This window comes from Saccopteryx leptura, chromosome 3 (genome assembly GCF_036850995.1).
Source record: "Saccopteryx leptura isolate mSacLep1 chromosome 3, mSacLep1_pri_phased_curated, whole genome shotgun sequence".
NCBI lineage: Eukaryota > Metazoa > Chordata > Mammalia > Chiroptera > Emballonuridae > Saccopteryx > Saccopteryx leptura.
In genome coordinates, this window is record NC_089505.1 from 287,153,223 (window position 1) to 287,170,320 (window position 17,098).

The following is a 17,098-nucleotide window of genomic DNA, read 5'->3' on the forward strand; positions in this document are numbered from 1 at the left end:
AGGCCCTTGTCAGTTCTGGAACTTAATTCTTTCTGCAGATGTGATCAGGAGGAGCACTATACCAGGAGTCAAGCAACTTGGATTCTGGTCCAGGCTCTGCCTTAATCTCAGTTTACCCAACTGATAAATGGGGCCATGTGAGGACCCAACGGGTAGAAGCGTTTAGACCGTGATGCGTTGCGCACTATAACACATCAGTTCCGGTCCTCAGTTTCCTCATCTGTAAAGTGGAGGTGTTGCTAGGAAAGAAAAATAGAGCCGGGAACTCAAAGCTTTCCCGGGTCTCTATATAAAGCGCTGGCGTTTCCGGGACGGCTGGCTGCATCTGGCCGCCCCAATGGCCCCAAGATACGGTAATCCCAAACAATACTCGGGGTCATTGTTTACAGTTATAAAACACATTCTGTCCCGAGCTCCATCCCCAAGGACACGTGCGGCAGGGTGAGGCTGGCTAGACTCCTCAAACCTCCGTCGCCGCCCGCTGGGCAGAGTCCCCAGCTCTGTGAGCCTGGGCGAGAGGTGTGGAGACAGGCCGGTGCATACTCTAGCTGCGGGGCTTAGGGGGGTGGTGTGTGTGTGTGTGTGTGTGTGTGTGTGTGTGTGTGTGTGTGTGTGTGAGAGAGAGAGAGAGAGAGAGAGAGAGAGAGAGAGAGAGAGAGGCTCTTAAAATCTGAGTCTTGTCTGCCCGGGTGTTTACGTGCCTATCCCAGCAGGACTGAGTAAATGCAGTCCTTTGACGCAAAACCAATCAGCCCTTTCCCCAGCGGCAGCGGCTAAACCCAGAAAACTGGGGGTGGGGAACGAGTGGGAGGGAGTTAAGGGGAAGAAATCGTGACATTTTCTCATTCTCCTCTCTGTCCTTTCCCGCGCCTCTCGGGCCCCGGCCGTACTAGCGAAGTCTTGGGGGGACGCGGGCAAAGGAAGGCGTGATCCTGGCGTCCAGGGGTCTCCCTAGAGCAGCAGCCGCCTGTCGAAGAGGCGCGAACAAGATGCACTTTTGGTTTTCCTTTGAGCAGCTGCGGATGCCCAGCCCTCCTCCACCCCTCGCTCGAAAATCCGGGTGCTTCTGGGTCTCTCCCACACAGTCCTTCCAGTAATATGGGGAAAGAAGGAGGGGAAAAGGGAGCGGGAGCGTCCTGCGCGGCCTCCGCCATCTCGGGCGCGCCCAAGCCGGGGCAGGCGCCGCCGGGAGCGCGCGGGCGGGAGAGAGCACCGTCGCGCCCTCGCCCGCCCCCGCCCTGCCTGCTCCCCAGCCCTTTCCTTTCTTGTGGGTTCCCGTAAAGCCCAGCAGCCCCTAGACGTCTGCAGAGCATCACGGAATCTGTGCTGATGCAAGTCGCTAGCCTCCCTTTGGTGCGCCCCGGCCTGCCTCGGAGCGCTTTGATCCCCGCCTTTCCCTGCTCCAGAACTTGTGCTGCCTTCAGTTGCCTGCCCTCACCTTTCTGTCCTCATAGTGCCAGACACATAGAGCTGCGCTCTAGTGCTACGGTGAATGACCCGCTGGTCCAGCTGTTGCCTCGGCCAGCCGAACAGTGCCTGCCAAATCGAGAGTTCAGCCTCTAAGCCCGGTTCACTGCTCCTTCCGTGAGGAATCATTCCAGGATCACCCATTTAGAAAGGGTCTTCAGGCTCCCTGGAATAACATACTAAGAGGAGCAGAGGGCAGCCTTTATGGAGTGGTTACGAAGTCAGGCACCAGGCTGAACACTTCACAGGGATTGTCTCATGCAGTCCTCTCATCAGACCTTTGAGATGAGTTTTATTCCCTGGTCAAAGATCAAGAGACTGAGATTAAGGAATTTATCCAGGAGAATTGGTTAGTGGGATAATGATCCAGTTGGAAATGCAGCTGGCCTCTGGTACCAGGCTCCTTCTTTTACTCAAAGCACTGCATGACCTGCTTCCTACTGGAATATCTTTGCTGCTCTTACTGGTCTCCAGAAAGCATGGACTTGATCTGGTCCATGGCTTTGTCACACACCTAGGGGTGCTCCCTAATTCTCTGCTGAATACACAGCCTAGCACCATCACTCAACCTAAGGAAAGGTCACATCAAGTGAGGAAAGGGTAAGGGCTATCATAAGCTGGGCTGGGGAGAAAAGTGAGTATGAGCTGTCTTCTCATTTTTGTCTCTGGGTCTCTGGGACTTCCCTGCCCTGCATTTGCCAGTTTCCTCCTTTGTCCCATCAGCCCAATGTTAGGCTCCTGTCTTGGCTCCCACAATGGCTGCCTCCTCTGGGCTGCATTGGCCCACAGGTCCCAGAGCTGGACAGTTCATGAAGCCCTTTTCACATATGTGGCCTCACTTGTCCTCACACACAACACCCTGGCCAGGATGTGATGGCAAGTGGCATGACTCTGGATTGCCAAAGAGGAGGCCCAGGAACAGTGGCAAGGGAGCCTACTCAAGATTTCCCAGCCTATAGGTGTCAGAGCCTGAACTTAGACCCATCTCACCTGACTTTACGCCTGGAGCTCAGCCCTGGTTACCCATGCTCCCAGCCTTGACAGGTTAGAAGCAAACTCCTTGTTACTGATACAGTTCTCTACCGTCACACCTAAGCAAATCTGCCATCATTTCTCTATAGTAAGCCATACATTTTGGTGTTGTTTTAACATTTCTGAAAGCTGGGTATGCCTTATACTCAATGACTGTTTAATATGGAAGTGTTTCTGTTTGCCCAGAAATCTCTGGATCAATCAAGTGTCCATCAGGAAACAGACTTCAACCCCATGGTTCAAAGGGAGAGGCTTTGGTGGAGAATCTCCATATAGAGGTGTGGACAGGACTAACAACACAAAGATCTGATGACACCCAGAACCTAGTAACCACTGGAAACTGTGACCACCTCTGGGGTTGAAAAGGGGAGCAAATAGTGATTTGAGAGCCAAGTGTGCCCCGGGGCCATGGAAGAAGGCCAGGCAGCAGGAGGGAAAGACTCAACCTACTGCCAGAGAGCTGTTGAAGGGGCAGTGGGGAGGAATACCAGAACCATCTCTCCCACCTCCAACTCCTATCTCTGGCCAAAGACAGTCCACTGAAGTCAGCCTCTCAGGGTACAGAGAATGGCAAGGAAGGGTGTGGACAGTGGGTCGGATGAAGGTGGGGAAGGCACTCACTCAGCAAATGGGGAATAACCAGAGTGGATGTTATTAAACCTCAAGGTTTCTTCCCCAGGTGGCACATCAGGATGGCAGAAATACAGTCAATCAGTGAGTGTCTCACCTCACTCCGAATGGGGGTGAACAACAAAATAACCTGCACAGCTTTCTCACACTGCACCTCCCCTCCCTTCACACGTCACCCACACACTGAGCCGCTAATCTGGAGGTGATGGGCTGTACTCCTCAGGTGTGGGAGCAGAGAAAAGGCTGGGAGGCTCTGGTTGGGCAGCTCAGTTGGATAGAGTGTTTGTTGTCCTGATATGCCAAGGCTATGGGTTCAACCACTTATCAAAAGAGATGAACATCTGGGGAAAACAGCTGGGTGAATAAGCAATGCTCACTCCCTCCCCTGTGGCCTTACTCAGCCTCCTTAAATTCCAAGGGGGACCTTCCCAACTTAACTATTCTGAGATGTAACACATACCTTTGCTCACCATGATTCCCATTTCGTGTATGGGATATACACCAATGCGAAGAAATGAAAACAGGGAAGTCAAGATACTATTGCTCTAGAGACAATCATAATAGTTAACATTAAAACAGAATGGTCTGCATCCAGCTGGTGGTTACACAAAAAGTTCATCAAGCTCAACCCTAAGATGAGGGCATTTAATTTACTTGACTGTATGTTGCCTTCAATTAAAAAACAATAAGCAAACAACAACAAAAATCATTTTGTTCCCTTAGACCACATTCAGAATTATATTGAAGTTTATGCAAGACTTCTCAGAAAGCATATGTAAATGAGACCTTTCTGGCCACCAGCTTATAGCCCTGCAGACTCTGAGTAGTCACAGCCCTAGAGAGACTCAAGCAGGAACAGGGTACTTGCCCAGTTGTTGTTGTTGTTGTTGTTGTTGTGTGTGTGTGTGTATTTGTGTGTGTGTGTGTGTGTGTGTGTGTTTAAACTGGACACATTCCAGAGATAAAGTGACTAGTGCTATTATTCAGAAATATCTTTATGAGTCAGAACAGAAGTTACCCCTGGTAGGAATGTTTGTTGGGTCTGGAGAGGAGGAACAGGACAACTTCCCTCGTTTCCCCTTTTGGGTTTAAGATTAGGCTTCAAGTTGGACAAGAGAGGTCCAAGGATGACCCTGCCCTGTCTGGCTGTGTGACCTGGGCTATATCTTTTGACATCTCCAGAACTCTGCTTCTTCATCTGCCACCAAGAGGATGGACTGAACCTAGGACCTGTCACAGGTAAGGGAGACACACAAATCCCAAGGGGGAGAAACTTTTCCTACTGCTGCTCCATTTAGGGCGGGCCTCCTGCCAGCCACCTTCATGTCCCAGTTGGAAACACTTCTCTCTCACCATCCTATTCTGAGGATCTGAAAGTCCAGAGGGAAGGGCTATTCAGGCTCTAGAGTGAGCTCTCCTTCTCCTTCTCCATGCCTAGCCAGAAGCTCCAGGCAGGCTCTCTCCACTTCTAATCTGGTCACAGCCATCCATCAGCCTAGCCCCGAGATTTTTCTAAGCACTACTGGGGAAGAGAGAGCATAAAAGAAGCCTGAAGCCTGAATGGGCCCTACCCTCAGGAACCTTACAATCTTGCTAAGAAGAATAAAGAGTAACACATAAAATAGTGGGGGGCATGAAGCAATTGACAATAGGGACACCTATAAAAGCCTTTTATAGGGCTTCCCTTACACTAGACAGTGTTTTAATTGAGTCATACATATTAACTCAGTTAATATTCACAACAACTTTATGAGGTAGTTACAATTATTACCCCCATTCAATAGATGAGGAGAACTGAAGTCAACCGGTGTAACTTCTCCCAAGTAGCACAGCAAAAGAAACAAAACTGGGATTTGAACATGCGCATTCAGGCTCCAGACTCTTGGTACAGAGAGAGCTAACAAAACCTCTATTAGCATGATGTTGAACCATTACAAACCATGTCTACACACACAGACGCATCACCTGCACTGGGGTTCATCTGATCCTTCGAACAGCCTATGCAGTGGCCAGGATTCCCATGAGTGGCTCTATTTTCCAGATAAAGAAACTAAGATTCAGGTTGGGTAAGCCATGGCCTCCAGGTCACACCGACCTTGCATACAGAGCAGGGTGTCCTCGGATCTCCTGACTCCCAAACCTTTTGATTTTCTTCTCTGCTGAATCTCTGTCTTTTGGCAGGCCCATCATCACCCATTTCCCCTTCCTCTGGTGAAAGCATCTTAATTTTGTTTTGGGGAACCTCCACTTTCCCATTCCATGTGCCATGGGTTGACCTTACCCTTAAGCTCTAGAGATAGAAATGAGAACACATGATCCAGTGCTGGCCAGGACACCCCACTCCCCTCACTGCTCTTACTGATTGGCTCAGGATTGTACAGATGGCCCAAAACTGGCCTTGGAGAGTCAGACCTAAGGCTTTGACTGAGATTCTTGGGAAAGAAGCACTGTCTTTTCAAATGAGAGACTACGTCTTGGCTACTATTTGGGAAGAGGCTATGAGGAAGACAGCCAACCCAGAAGGACCAGGGCCCAGTGAGGGAGAGCAAGAAGTTTCTAAGGACACTGATTACCAGAATCCCATGGTGTGTAAAGTAATCGTGCTCTGGAACTTTCCATCATATGGCAAGAAATTCCCTTTTGTTTTCAAGCCAGTTTGAGTTGCGTATTAGTCACTTACAACTAAAAGAGTTTTGACCAATGCACCAGTGAGCACATAAAGAACACCTACTGTTAGCACTTACTTTTTGCTTGACGTTTCAAGAAACAGAAAGATAGGTAGGAGGTGTCTGTCTTTAAAGAATTTGGAATCTGGTGAAGGATGAAAAGATTCTCAAATAGCTTTAAAACAAGTCAGAACACAATAAATGCCACAAGGCAGCTACCAGTGTTCTCTGGTTAATACAGCGGGTGAGAGCATTCCAGATGGAAGACATCAGAAAAGGCCTCGTAAATGTGGTGGCAGTGACATTGACCTCAGGAGTCTGATGGGATGTTGACAAGCAAAGGCAGGGGAGGTGGAAGAGCAGACAGCATTAGGAAGTGTCCAGGTTTAGGAAAAGTATGCACAGGCAGGAGAAAGAATAAATGGACGAGACTGACTGAGAGCAGGGGAATGGTCTCAAATTTATAGTCTAGGAGGCTGGGAGGGAAGTGAGCAGAGGATGGTCCTGAGCTGTCTCCAGATCTCTGAAGGAAAAAATCACTTTGGGAAAGGATGAGGTTTGGTTGGTCTGGCCCCAAAGGACAAGGCGAAGGGTGGATGCTGGTGTTGAGGGAGGTAGAGTTTACCTCAGCCTGAAGAGACGTATAAATACTGCCAGAAAATATCATGGACAGTTTGGGGGAGATGTTCAAAAGAGGCTGTGACTTGGTGGGCATTGTAAGGAGGCCTCTGAAACCAGATGGGAGTCGGAATCAGCTGATCCAGACAATTCTGTGAGTTGGCACCAGACGTGGAAATGACTGGGCCTGCCTTAGAGGGGTTTGGATTTCATTCCAAAGGCAATGCTAATTAATACATATCATCCTGAGGACTGAGGAAAGGAGGCAGGAACAGTGATGGGGGGCAGAGCTTCACCTGTGTCTGCGAATTTCTTTTCTAAATACACAATTTGGAAATATTGAATATGGACTGAATAGTAGATAACACTGAGGAATTTTGTTAGGTGGAATAATGCTGTTCATCGTGGATATGGATACATAAGATAATATCCATAATTTTTAGATGCATACTGCAAAGCATAGGGATGAAATGATACTATGTTTGGCCCTGGCAGGTTGGCTCAGTGGTAGAGCGTCGACCTGGCATGCATGAATCCCGGGTTCGATTCCCGGCCAGGGCACACAGGAGAAGCGCCCATCTGCTTCTCCACCCCCCCCCCCCCTCTGTCTCTCTCTTCCCCTCCCGCAGCCGAGGCTCCATTGGAGCAAAGATGGCCCGGGCGCTGGGGATGGCTCTGTGGCCTCTGCCTCAGGCGCTAGAGTGGCTCTGGTCGCGACAGAGCGACACCCCGGATGGGCAGAGCATCGCCCCCTGGTGGGTGTGCCGGGTGGATCCCGATCGGGCACATGCAGGAGTCTGTCTGACTGCCTCCTGGTTTCCAGCTTCAGAAAAATTAAAAAAAAAATACAATGTTTGAGTTTTTATTTCAAATATTTCAGCAAGGGGAAGAAATTACATTTTTTTCACACACTTATGTGTATGTATACACAAATATATGTATATACACATACATATATATGTGTGTTGTGTATATATGTGTGTGTGTGTGTGTGTCTATGAGAGGGAGCAAGATCTGAGTTGTGATACCTATATGAGAAGGAAAGCAATTAAAGCAAATATGACTCGGCCCTGGCCGGTTGGCTCAGCGGTAGAGCGTCGGCCTGGCGTGTGGGGGACCCGGGTTTGATTCCCGGCCAGGGCACATAGGAGAAGCGCCCATTTGCTTCTCCACCTCCCCCTCCTTCCTCTCTGTCTCTCTCTTCCCCTCCCGCAGCCAATGCTCCATTGGAGCAAAGATGGCCTGGGCGCTGAGGATGGCTCCTTGGCCTTTGCCCCAGGCGCTAGAGTGGCTCTGGTCGCGGCAGAGCGATGCCCCAGAGGGGCAGAGCATCGCCCCCTAGTGGGCAGAGCGTCGCCCCTGGTGGGCGTGCTGGGTGGATCCCGGTCGGGCGCATGTGGGAGTCTGTCTGACTGTCTCTCCCTGTTTCCAGCTTCAGAAAAATAAAATAAATAAATAAATAAATAAATAAATAAATAAAGCAAATATGACTCCTCCATTGATGCTTTCTTGAGAAGATAAAGAAGACATGATCTGAACTATGTTCATAAGCCCGAGTTTTCCAAATGATTTTGAATGCTATCCTTGGGGGAAGATTTTTTTTTATGACTCCAGGGACTATATATTGGGCTTCAGCCTGAATTTGAAAAATCTAGCTTTAAGCTGATCACCCTGATGGGAGGGTAAAGGATGAAAAGGAGCAGGGAGAGCCCAGAGTAGAGACTGAGAGGAGAGGGGTAGGGAGGGAACTCAGCTGGCCAGGGCTGAGAAGAGTTCAAGTTCGATGTCTGTGCCTGGGCAGTTCCCAGCTGCCTGCGGTATATTCAGATGGAAAGGGCAGACCTGCACAGCCTCAGCCAGACACCCCAAGAATAAGACATCCGGAGTGGGGCCAAGTGCTAGCAGCATCCTAACTGAGCACCCCCTAGGTGTCAGCGCACCCCACCCTGGCACCCAATGGATCGGCTGCTGTAGGTCACTGGGCACATGGGCTGCCACATGGAACCTTCACCCTCCCCCCTGCCCCCAATGACTTTAAAGACACAGAGAGTCTGGGAGTCATGTCTCTGTTATCTGCACAAATGAGCATATCATGCAATTTCCTGCCTGGGATACAGAAGCACTTAGAGTTCCTGGAGAGAAGTAAGCATGGAAGGAAGGAAAGAAGAAAGGAAGGAAGGAGGTAGGGAGGGAGGGACTCCATTTGTCTTTTGAGGCAGCTGTGATGTTTTCAGAAATAGCCCTAAGTTTGTAGGCAAAAGATGGGATTTGATCCCTGGGTCTGCCAATCTGAGCTGCAAAATCTTGACAAAGTCACTTCATCTCTATACACTTCACTCATTCATTCATTTGCAAAGTGGAGTGAAGAATGCTGATTTGGGCATAACTCAATGCACAGAAATGGCCATGGGCTAGATCAGTGGTTTCCAAACGTTTTACACTCGGGGACTGGTGAAAATAGAATTATGGCAGGACTGCTAGGGCAGAAATCACCCTAAGCATAAGCGAATTTAACTAAAATCACTGAGATTAAATTGTCATACAACATCAGGGTAGTTAACTCTTTCGTGGACTGGCACGGATTTCTGGCGGACTGGTCTGCAGACCGGCAGTTGAAAAACACCGGGCTAGATCAGAGAGGACTAGGTCCAGTCCTGGGTCTGCTGCCTCAGAGCCTAGGGACCCTGGGTCATCACTGAATCCCTCTGCACCTCATGTTCCTGCCTTGTGAGGCTATGAGGAGGATTATGCAGGTCTGCACTTATCTAAATAGCCGAGCAGCATCTATTCATTTGTATGCTGCCCTATGCCCAAGAGGATTTCTGTAGCTGTGGGGAAGGTTCAATGTAACAACATGGGAAGGGTCAGGCCTGCGGTTCCTGCTGAATGCAGTGCACTCCATTCCTTGCCTGACTCCCAAATGAGAAAATGTTTCTGAAAATGGCTCACAAACTGGAAAATCCTATTTGCATGAGAACTAAAGAAAGTGGAGAAAAAGGGAAAGGTATGGGAAGCTGAGGCAGGAACGGGCGTCCAGCCACCTCCCAGAGTAAAGCATGGGTTCTTGGAGCTCTGAGACCTGCCACCCACTGGCGAGGGGTCCGTATACTTGAAGCATAACGCAGCTATGTGAGGAGCTGTGGCTACAGGGTCCTGTCTTGTCAGAGCTGGAAGGAACACGAGAGAGCATTTATTTCAACCCCCCATTATATAGGTGTGAAACTGAGGCTCAGAGATGGACATAGGCTTGCCTTGGTCAAACCACGGCAGCACAGGCAGAGCTGAGCCAGACTCCAGTTTCCTGATGCCAAGTGTGGGCGCCATTTCCATGGCCCCGTGAACCCCAGAACCTGGCACATTTCCCTTAAACTGGTCTGGGACATCCTGAGACAGGTCTGTAAGAACCTCACTTCCCAGGGTGAATTCTGGGAGCTTAAGGCAGGAAGGCTTGCCTTTCTCCCCAGTAATGTGCCTGGGGCCCCACCCCATGACGTGCCTAGGGGCTCCTGAGCACTGACTATAGCCAATAAATATAACCCACAGCTGAGAGCAAACACAGAGCCCTATTGTTAGGGACACTGATTACTGCACTGGGTTGGGCATTTATTTATTATCACATCTATTTCTTTTCATTAACAGCGGGCAAACATTCCCCACCCCAGTTACTGGAAGGCTACTACCTGTACTAGAGGATGGATGATGTCTCTTGAGGCTGGGTGGGAGCAGATCCAACCAACTTCCATGGTCCTTCCTTCATACTGAGGGTAGGAGAGCCCCAGGTCGGACGTGAGGGAGAACAGCACACACCGTCAGGACCCAGGGCTGCGTGCGTTACTGAGTAATGGTGAAAGCTTGGGGTGGGGTTGGGAGCCAGATAGAGCTCATACTGCTCCTTGCTTGGCTTCTTAACTTTTGGGAAGATCCTTAACTTCCCTGAGTGTTCACCAGTAAAAAGTTAGAGGTTGTGAGGGTTCAATCATGTAAGTGTGAATGCAGGTAGCACGGTGCCTGATACACAAGCACTTTATAATGGTGCCTGGAAGCTGTGTCTGAGACCCAGTGAACCTGTGTCCGCCAATGAACTGTCCAGTAACGAGCTCCGGGAAAGGTGGATCTGGGCAGGGTGCCCTTCTGGGGGCCTTAAAGACAGGAGAGGGTACTAGCCCAGGGATAACCGCACTTGGGGACAGGGAAATAAACTTGATGGTCCCTCCTGTTCACTCTATTTTCTTTATTTACTGTTCATTTCAAGGTTTCAGTCTTTCTCCAGCATGGTCTTCTCCTTAGGAGGTCCAGGTATTCTTCTCAATCCCATTTCATGAGATTCCAACTTCTGTGAGGTTTGTTGTTTTGTTTTTGTTTTGTTTTTTTTCATAAGGACCAGCTTCTATGAGACCCCCACCCACCCAGCAAAGGTAGGAACCATCAGCAAAACTTCTGGAAGGGCCAGTTTCAGAGTCAGTGTTACCTAACGAGGGAGGACTGATCAGGTGGAGTCTGAGGTCAGGTGAGCTCTGGATCCCAGTGTGTCCCATGGGGCAGAGCAGCAGCAATGCTCCTTGCTCCCCTGGCTTCCTCCCACGGGCATGTCTCTGCAGTGCCAGGCAGGGGCCAGGGAGGCCCGGGCCCCTGGGAGGAGGCCAGAGCCCACAACCACGCCCCCAGCTGTCTGCGGCTGAGGGGAGGGGCTTCTCATTTTCCAGATTTTTGGTTCTCATCCTGTAATGGATTATTTGTTACCTCCAGCAGAATGCTTAGCAACAACTGGGGCTGGGAACCAAACACTCTGAAATCCACCATTTGGTTTGATCTCAACAGATTGTGAAAGCTGGAAAAGACCCCATCCGTTACGGAGACCACATTTTCCAAAGCAGCACAGACTAGACTGTAAGGGTGAGAAAAAGAGATGATAGCCAATGGAAGGACAGTGTTTTCATTGTTTGGAAAATACTAACTTGGGTAGGTCTCTTTGCTCAGGACTTCTCAGAGCTTTCAATACGCTAATGCAAACTGAATATTCAGGATGCATTTCCCAGGAGCCCCCCATGGAAACAATGATTCAGCCAGCCCTCTGGCTTTCTGGTGAGGAAACTGAGGCACAAGGTCCTAGGAACAGAGAACCAGAGAATCAAGGTCTCCTGACCCCAGGGCCTGTGCACTGTCCTGATATCAGAAGTAAACTGGCTCATCCTTTTTCTGGTTTTGTAATTGAGGGCAGAGGGTAGTGGGAATAGAGAGTTTATTTATTTAGATGCATTTTATGGGCTCTGCAGGCCAGAATGAGGGCCAGTGGGTAGAGGTTCCTTCTGAGTAGAATTTCAACTCCACCCAAGTAAGAACTTTAAAATAATTAGACCTGTCTGGACGTGAACTGAGCCAGCTGATGACATCGCGAGCTTCCCACCACGGGAGGTGTCCCAGCCCCAGCTGCCTGACCACTGGTGCAGGCTGTTGAGTGGTGGGCCTGGAAGAGATATGTCTACATCCAAATCCCTCTGGATCCAGCGAATGTGATCTTATTTGAAAAAAAAAAAAAAAAAAAAAAAAAAGATTATTTGCAGATCTAATGAAGTTAAAGATCTCAACATGAGGTCATCCTAGGTTATCTGGGGGGGGGGGCTAATTTTCTTGACAAGTGCTCTTAGAGGAGTGAGGCAGAGAAGATGGCCCCCCCAGAGGGCACCCCCAGGGGAGAAGGCCACATGAAGGCAGAGGCAGAGGTTGCAGTGAAATGGCTAAGAAACGTCACAGCCACCAGAAACGGGGAGGCCCTGCCGGCACATCTGGACATGGGACTTCGGGCCTCAGAACTGTGAAACAGTGCACTTCCGTTGTTTCAGACCGCCACGTGCTGGTCTTGTGTTTCGGCAGCTGCAGGAAATGGACAGAGGTAGGGATGCTGTGGAGAGGAGATACACACGGATGGATGAGGGGCCCCTCCTGACCCTCGGCCTACCTAACGGTCATCACGTCTTGGTGACACCTTGGATTCAGTATTGGGAAAGCTGGGCCAGGCTTCCCAACTGTCCCAGGGAGGGAGTCATCGAGGTATAAGACCTGAGGGAGGGAAAGCAAACGGAGTTAGTTCAGTGTCTGTGCTTCCGAGGGCCACCGGAAAAAGCACCCCCTCCCATCCTTTGACCTCGTCAGCAGAGTGTCCTTAAAGCCAAAGAACCTACAGCAGCTTCTGGCCATCCGTGGGCCAGGCCAGCTTGTTCCCTCAAAGCTGCACGCGTGCACTTTGACACGCACTCAGGGGCTCTGTTGCGACAGCCTCACTGCCCTGAGACAAGCGATAACACGCCCGCCTGCCCGTCTCTCCTTGCCTCTCGTCCCTGGCAAAGTAAGAGCAAACCCAAGTTGCAGGGCAGAGGAGGCCCGATTGCCAGGTGAAGGCGGAGGCTGTGGTTTGACTCTCGGTAGCAATCTGGGGAGACCTCGGGACAGGAAAGAGGGGTTGAAGTCAGTGCCCCCTCAAAGCTGCCAACTGCCCAAATGTCCGCAGCCATTCGTAAAGCAAGCTGCAGCTGTTCGGTCCCTAAAGCCGGGTGCCCAGACAGGCAGGCACTTTGGAGCTCGCTGCCTTCCTCCTTGGGGTGCCGAGTGAGCTTTGCCCACTTGGGCAAGCCAAGCTGGGTGCTGGGCAGGAGCCCCAGCCCTGGCACAGCTGTGTCTGAAGTCTGACTGGCTCACCCAGATCCCACCTGGCTCTCAGGGGAGGGGAGGGTTCCCACCACCCAGCTCACTCCCAGCAAGGCCCCACCTAGCCCCCAGAGACACCGGGTCATCTCAGACGTGGTCTGTCTTGACTTCTTGGTTCCTTCTTTCCATTTTCCAAACTCTCCATGGACCCCAATACCCACCCAAACACAAGTTCAGGGGAAGGGAACATGGCATTCTCTCCTTTCTAGGTCAGAAATGTTTTGTAACCAAGCCCTCAGGCTCTGTAAATGTTTGCTTGCAGGGTGTTTGGCTCGGCTGGGGCAGGGCTGGGCTGAAGCCCCTCTGTCCTCGATTGCCTTCTCCCCCTCCCTTCACTACCCTAATTTTAGGCTCAACTGTGTGCGTTTAGGGCTTAATTAAACTCTTGTCTTGCTTTCAGAAGAGACATTTTCTGCCCCAGGGAGTTGCTACTGTGCTTTGTGAGGAGGACAGGTCTGAGCAGGCTCCCAGGTGAAGATCTGCAGGAGGGAGAAAGAACATCGCCTCCTGGAAGCTGCCCAGGGGTGGCCAAAGGGCAGCCAGCAGGGCAGGAGGCCGGGCCCCCAGCTTCTGCGGGGCAGCCCCCAGGCATGGGGGGCCTCCCCGCCACTGCCACCTCTGCGCCCGCGCTCATTATTGAAGGTCAGGCTGTGCAGGTCACGCTGTTCCTGGTGCCCGCCCTGCCCCACCCGGCCCCGCCAGCTGCAGCCTCCAGCACCTCCCGCCCACTGCTGGCAACACCCTGGACTCACCACCCAAGATTCCTTCCAAAGGCCCAGGCCCCCACCGCAAGAGGCCTTGGACCGAGGAAAAGGGCCCAGGGAGTGGACTCTGTGATCCAGGCCCTCAGTCCTTAGGACAGACCTGCCTCGCACTGGTTCGAGGGGAACTTTCTAAAGAAATGTGTCCCAGAGAGCGATTTGGGTTGGAGGCTTGGGCCTGCCCCTTACACCTACGTGTCCTTGAGCAGATTATTTAATCTTTCTGAGTCTCAGTTTTCTCATCTGTAAATTGGGAGTGCTAATCTACCTCTGCCACGGGTATGCAGAGGCATTCAAAGAGACAGCATAGGAGAGAGCATTTTGCTAACTTAGGTAAAAGGCTATACAAATATTAGATAGTATTTCTACCAAGATTAAGGCGGTGAACAAAGCCACTAACAGAGCTTTTAGCATTCCCCCCCCCCCCCCGCCAAAGATCAGTCCCCTCCGTTCCCTACCCCCCGCACCATTTTAGTCTGTGAGCACCGAGTTCTCTGCACACTGTCCTCCTCACCACGACGGACACTGGTCTTGCCATCCACCTCCTGCATTTCTTCCCTTGGGCTGTGAAAGCCCCCTCAGGAGTGTCTCCATCGGTATTCCCCACTGCTATTTCTATCAACAGGAAACTGAGGCGAGGAGAAGGAAGGCCCTTGTCCGACCACACAGCTTGTCTGGAAGGGTCAGAGGCAGGGGCCAGGTCTTCTACATGCCACCCTGCTCAACCCGAGATCCCACCACTGTCATCGGGATAAATCTGCTTTCTAATGAATCCTTTGAGCTCATGCAAGGGCAGTCATTAGAAGCAGACAGGGTACTGGGGAGTGTGGCTCTGAGTCAGGGTATTGGGGTATCGGGGACCGTCAGAGTTAGAAGGGACCCCAGAGGTCACCTTGGTGACCCCTTGGAGAAGGGGGTCAGCACGGAGGCATAGCTGCCCCAGCTGCAAACCCCACCTGCTCTGTACCAGCAGAGAGGAGTTCCGCTCAGCCCTCGTCCCGGGAAGCACGGTCCTCCCTAGAGAGACCTCCCAGGCAGGACATGGGAGGCCAGCCCAGAGGCCTGGAGGGGAGACCACAGGCTGCTGACTCCAGCGATCCCCGGTCAGCCCAGGTGACCCCACTGTTTCCGTTCTTCTGGGAACTTCCTGCGGGATGACACAGAGCCCAGGACAGGAGGCTTTCGTCTTCCCCTGGGATGACCTGGGCCACTGCCTCGAGCACTTCAAAGTCCTTCCTGACATGATCTCATTCAGCCTCACCTGCCCGCTGGGGTTGACAGGAAGACAAGGCTGGGGGGCTTCCGGGGACTTGAGGGGTGGGGAGAGGGAGGGGTTATTGAAGAGCACAGCTTGTCCAAGGGCAGCACACACTTGAGTAGGTCACTTTTCGTCAGTGTGCCTCAGTTTCCCATCTCTAAAACGATGGTTAATAACACCCAGTGCTGCCTGGTTGGCTTGTGCAGTGTATTAGTGACCATGAAGGCAAGGCAAGTTGCTTGGTCCACAGTAGGTAAGACTAAGTGGTGGCTTCTTCAAGCCAGTTTCCTCACAAGTAGGGTGAGACCAATAACATACAGGATCCCCGTCCAGGGGCTGGCACATACCAGACACCCTATTAATGTTACTTTTCTTCCCAAGTCACTAGGTCAAGACAGCAGAACCCAGGTCTATGGGTCTCCTCCCATTTTCCCAAGTCTCCCCAGAGCTCAGTGGCCCAGGCTCCCTCGGCAGCCACTCAGGGGCCCCGGTGGGCTGGGAGGCTCTGCTGTTCCCCATCAGCCTCCTTGCCCACTGCCGGGCTGGGCAGCAGCCCACGTTGTCTGGGCCTCTCCAGGGGCCAGGCGCTGGGCGTTCTAATACTCGCGGGGCTGCCAACTTATTGTGTGGCCTCAAGCCAATCTCCTGGCTTCTCTCAGTTTCCCCACCAGTAAAATAGGGCTAATGACCATCGGCCTCCTATACTGGGGTGTTGTGAGAATTAATTAAGGTTTGTAAAAGGCTTTGAGATCCATGGATGAAAGGCCCCAGAGAAGGACAGAGTGTTATTATCCATTATTAGTACTGTTATATTCCATCCAAAGATCTCAAAGTCTCCTACAGACAGTAATTAGTACCTTGCAGAGGTGTTTTGAGGGTGATTAGTTCCATTTCACACATGGGAAAACCAAAGTGCAGAGAGAAGTTAAGTCAGAGCAGGGCAGACGGGGCAAAAGCTGGCCCACTACTCCTAGAATCTATTGCCACCCTCCCTGGGCCTCGCAATCCCCACACCCAGGGTACACCTGGGCACTTTCCTTTGGACCAGTCAGCCAGGGTCCATAAGAGGCTGCGGAGGGGCTCCGAGGTGACGCTTCCTCCCCTGTTCCCCTGGTTCTTCCTTCCACATTGCACTGTCCCCAGAGAGTAGACCCAGGGAAGCCCCTCTTCAATCCGGCTGAGCAGCAGGAAATGGAAGCAGGAAATGGAGCGGTGGGGAAACCCTGGGCACAGTCTCTCCCTTTCTCTCTTAGCTCACCAAATGCCTCTTTCACCTTGGGGGTGAGATCTCGTTCAGGCCCAGGTGAACCAAGTCCAGCCCAACCTTCCATGCTCTCTGCGGGAACACGCGAGAGGGAGAAGGAAGCAGAGGCACCGAGACAGAGGGGCGGGTGGTGCCAGGCTGCCACCCCATTGAGGGGCACCGAGACACAGGGGCGGGTGGTGCCAGGCTGCCGCACCATCGAGAGGCCCCGAGACAGAGGGGCAGGTGGTGCCAGGCTGCCGCCCCATCGAGGGCTCAGTGGACAGAGGGGCGGGTGGTGCCAGGATGCCGCCCCATCGAGAGGCACCAAGACACAGGGGCGGGTGGTGCCAGGCTGCCGCCCCATCGAGGGCTCAGTGGACAGAAGAGTCCCCAGTCTGCCTTTTCTGGAAAATCCCACTGGCTTCCTACAAACCATCAGGAGGGAGCCTGGTGCGTGTGCTGGCATCCTGCTGTGCGGATACAGTGATTGTATTTCTAAAAAGTGTCCCAAAGCTAGTGCTTTGAAGACAGGTTGCACTTATTTGAATACCAAGCCATGATCCCAAGTACATAAATAAAATCAACTTGCTGGTGCGTCAAGCTGCAGAGGTTGTGGACAGCGAAGCCAGACGCAGCGCACTAACCCCCATCGGGGAGCCACAGAGCACAACGCCAGGCCTCGCCCTGGTCAGCCCCACTTTCCAGGCCCGAGCACTGA